Genomic DNA, 5,005 nt, shown 5'->3' on the forward strand with positions numbered 1-5,005 from the left:
AACTGGGAGGAGGGGAGTTATGGGGGGGGGAGAAAAAAGAGGAAAAATGTAATCTGAACAATAAAGATTTAATAAAAAAACAAAAAAACAAACAAACAAGTGACATATGATTTCACTCATATGTGGCATTTAATGAACAAACTGAACTACCAAGCAAAATACTAAGTGCTAAAGTACTTTTTTAAGGCTATGATGACCTTTTAGTTACTAAAGATGCCCTAGATACATTTCCATTAATAGTTCAAGATATTCCAGGTTCCATTAAACCACACCTTACTATGGTAATTTTAAAAATTCCCACGCAGTTCCCATTACCTTATGATGATAATCTGACTTTAGGATGAGATAAAGACTCTCAGTTGATATAAACTTTCTTCCATAGGTTTCAATTTTTCCTTTTCTATTAAACACTTTTCTCTTTATTTTTTATTTATTTATTTTTTTAATTAAATCTTTATTGTTCAGGTTACATTTGTTCCTCTTTTTTTCCCCCCCATAACTCCCCTCCTCCCAGTTCCTGCCCCACCCTCCGCCCTCACTCCCCACCCACTGTCCTCATCCATAGGTGCACGATTTTTGTCCAGTTTCTTCCCGCATCTCCCATTCCCCTTTCCCCGCCAAGAATAGTCAGTCCATTCCCTTTCTATGTCCCTGATTCATTATAATCACCAGTTCATTCTGTACATCAGATTATTTATTCACTTGATTCTTAGATTCACTTGTTGATAGATGCATGTTTGTTGTTCACAATTTGTATCTTTACCTTTTTCTTCTTCCTCTTCTTAAAGGATACCTTTCAGCATTTCGTATAATACTGGTTTAGTGGTGATGAACTCCTTTAGCTTTTCCTTATCTGTGAAGCTCTTTATCTGACCTTCAATTCTGAATGATAGCTTTGCTGGATAAAGTATTCTTGGTTGTAGGTTCTTGGTATTCAGCACTTTGAATATTTCTTGCCATTCCCTTCTGGCCTGCAAAGTTTCTGTTGAGAAATCAGCTGACAGTCGTATGGGTATTCCCTTGTAGGTAATTGAGTCTCTTTCTCTTGCTGCTTTTAAGATTCTCTCTTTGTCTTTTGCTCTTGGCATTTTAATTATGATGTGTCTTGGTGTGGTCCTCTTTGGATTCCTTTTGTTTGGGGTTCTCTGCGCTTCTTGGACCTGTAAGTCCATTTCTTTCACCAGGTGGGGGAAGTTTTCTGCCATTATTTCTTCAAATAGGTTTTCAATATCTTGCTGTCTCTCATCTTCTGGCACCCCTATTATTCTGATGTTTGTACGCTTGAAGCTGTCCCAGAGGCTCCTTACACTATCTTCGTATTTTCGGATTCTTTTTTCATTTTGCTTTTCCGGTTGGGTGTTTTTTGCTTCTTCGCATTTCAAATCTTTGGCTTGATTCTTGGGCTCCTCTGGTCTGCTATTGGGTGTAATATTCTTTATTTCAGACCGTGTATGCTTAATTTCTAGTTGTTTCTTTATCATAGCATCGAGGGTCTCATTAGTTTTCGTGAGTCTCTCCTCAAGTTTATTGGCAGCTTCTAGCACATTTTTGCAAGCCCTCAAAATTGCGTTTTTTAGCTCTATATCGTCCATTTCTGTCATGTTTTTTTGTCTCCGCATTTTTTATGCTTTCTTGGTGCACCCCCTAGTGGTCTTTGTGCGCAGTCTTGTTCTAGTTGAGCCTTGATTGTTGTAGTTAATACTAGAGGGATTTGACCACCAGGCCGACTGGCTGTCTCCTTTTCTCTTTAAATAAAGCGTCTTCTCTATATTATATAACAAACATAACATTTGCTTCATTTTTGTAGCTTTTTCTACCGCCCTATCGTCCCCTTCCATTAAACTTTAACATTCTTTACTACAAGATCTCATCCACATATTCATATTTTAACCACTCATTCTTTCCTTTTGTATAAGAACCAGAATTTCAATCTTATAATTGCACTAAAAATTTTTGAGGGTCATCTTTCTTAACCCTTTAATGCTTTACTTCTCAGCAGCAACTGATATCAATGACCACCTGCACACTCTCCCTCTGGTCCTCCAACCGCAGTGCATTTCTAAACAGTGACCAAGATGTACAGTCCTGGACTCTCTCTATTCCTTTTTTATTTATCTTACTTTTATTTTTGCTTGTTTTCAGGAGAAGGAAGTGGTAGTATGGTTATTTTTCTTCATCTGTTGAAAGCCATGGACTAGATACAGTGATGGCGAAACTATGACACATGTGTCAGAGGTGACATGCGAACTCATTTTTTTGGTTGATTTTTGTTAAATGGCATTTAAATATATAAAATAAATATAAAAAATATAAATCTTTGTTTTACTATGGTTGCAAATCTCAAAAAATTTCTATATGTGACACGGCACCAGAGTTAAGTTAGGGTTTTTAAAATGCTAACACACCAAGCTCAAAAGGTTCGCCATCACTGGACTAGAACTACATTGAAGTTGAGGTAAGAAGTAACAAGTTTAAGAAACTCCATATCTTGTTTTATAATCTGATGGCCTTTGAATATTTAAGTTAATAACTTAAATCTGATGTTTTGAATATTTAAGTTAAAGATATGGCTAGAGATTATATACTTGTCATATGAACATAAGAATATAATCAATACAACAGAAATTATGAGGACTTTCTAAAAGACAGAAAGATAATAGCATCAACCTAAGAGCTCCTAAAATACCAAAAGCTGATAAGATCAAAACTGATAATATCAACTACCAGACAGATGTAGAAGAGGAATACTCTGAAAAATAAATTAGGGGAGCTTCAGTCTGGCAGCAGATGGAGACAATGGTCACCTAAGAGGATCCTTTTTAAACCTTTTATTATAGAGATTATCTAACAGAAATAGAATATAGAATATTGTATTGATCCTCCATAGGTTCATCATCCAGGTTGACATTTTTTTTTCTACCTCACTTCTTTTTTTTTTTCTTCTTTCTATCACCACGTATCCCCTCTACGGCCTCTATCATCACCACAGAATCCCTCACACTGCAGAAATCACCACAATGTTGTCAATGTCCATGGGTTCTCTCTAGGTATTTTTTTCTTTTTTACTTATCCCTACACCATACTCCAACACCACCACCACCACCAGCAGACAAATGCCATATGATTTCACTCATATGTGGCATTTAATGAACAAACTGAACTACCAAACAAAATTTAGACTGAATTATAGATAGAGAGCAGTTTATTCCTCTTTTAAAATCCTCTCAGAGATCCATAAACCTCAACACTTCAAACCAGATTCCCTAATCAACATTTCCAGCCTTGACCTCTTTACTAAGGTCATCTGTACTTTTTATTACTTTCTCCCTTCTTGCTTTCAGAGACAATATCCTCAACCACATACACATAAACCATGAGTGATACGGATCACCTTTGTAGATAGCTGATCTGGTACATATTATGTTGATTCTTATTGGTACTACTTTGAATGTACTAGTGTTATTTTCTAAATTTGGGGGCGCCTTCACCCTTAAGATGTTCACCGACAACAGCATGAGTAAAAGTGGGGAGATGCTGAAATTAGCCCAATTATCTCACAGGATTAAAATCCAATGGACAGGAAAGGAAAACCTAGGTTCACACAATGACTTGTACACTCATGATCATAGTAGAATTATTAACAGCCAAAAAGTAAAAACAAAACATAGGTCCATCAACTGATGAATGGATAAATGGTTGAGCAGCACAATGAAGTATTGTTCAGCAATAAAAATAAATAAATAATGATATGTGTTATAATGTCAAAGAATTTTTAAAATGTGACATCAAGTGAAAAAAGTCAATCACAAAGGACTGCAACTTGAGTGACTGCATATATATGAAATATCCAAAAATTAGACTCATTATTGCCTGGTGCAGGGCAAGATGAGATGCTGGTAGTGATCACTAAGAGGTGTGGAGTTTGTTTTTGGAGTGATAAAAATATTCTATAATTTATTGAGGTCATAATTAGATGTACAACTCTATGAATATGGTTTAAAATATTGAATTGTATAATTTAAATTGGCAAATTATATGATACTAGAGCCCCGGTGCACAAAAATTTGTGCACTCTGGGGGGAGGGGGGGTCCCTCAGCCCGGCCTGTGCCCTCTAGCAGTCTGGGACCCCCTCAGGGGATGACCACCTGCTGGCTTAGGCCTGCTCCCCAGGGGATTGGGCCTAAGATGGCAATCAGACACCCCTCTGGCAGCCCGGCAGCCCTCGGGGGATGTCCACTTGCCAGCGGGGAGCAGGCCTAAACTGCAGTTGGACATCCTTAGCGCTGCTGAGGAGGCAGGAGAGGCTCCCACCACCACTGCTGTACTGGCAGCCATCAGCCTGGCTTGTGGCTGAGCAGAGCTCCTCCCATGTGAGAGCGCCCTGACCACCAGAGGGCAGCTCCTGCATTGAGCGTCTGCCCCCTGGTGGTCAGTGTGTGTCATAGTGACCAGTCATTCCCAGTCTTTCTGCTGTTAGGGTCAGTTTGCAAATTAGCCTTTTACTATATAGCAGGGGTCCTCAAACTACGGGCCACATGCAAATACAAATATTGTATTTGTTCCCATTTTGTTTTTTTACTTCAAAATAAGATATGTGCAGTGTGCATAGGAATTTGTTCATAGTTTTTTTTTTTTTAAACTATAGTCCGGCCCTCCAACAGTCTGAGGGACAGTGAACTGGCCCCCTGTTTAAAAAGTTTGAGGACCCCTGCTATATAGGATAGAGGCCTGGTGCATGGGTGGGGGCCGGCTGGTTTGCCCTGAAGGGTGTCCCTGATCAGGGTGGGGGTCCCACTTGGGTGCCTGGCCAGCCTGGATGAGGGGATGATGGCTGTTTGCAGCTGGTCACACCCCCTTCAGGGTTGGGGTCCCCACTGGGGTGCCTGGCCAGTCTGGGTGAGGAGCTGAGGGCCGCTTTCAGGCTGGTGGGTGACTGAAGCTCCCAACCTCTCCTTTTTTTCTATTCTGGGATTTATTTACCTTCTATAATTGAAACTTTGTTGC

The sequence above is a fragment of the Myotis brandtii genome, unplaced genomic scaffold (genome assembly GCF_000412655.1).
Source record: "Myotis brandtii unplaced genomic scaffold, ASM41265v1 scaffold297, whole genome shotgun sequence".
Lineage (NCBI taxonomy): Eukaryota > Metazoa > Chordata > Mammalia > Chiroptera > Vespertilionidae > Myotis > Myotis brandtii.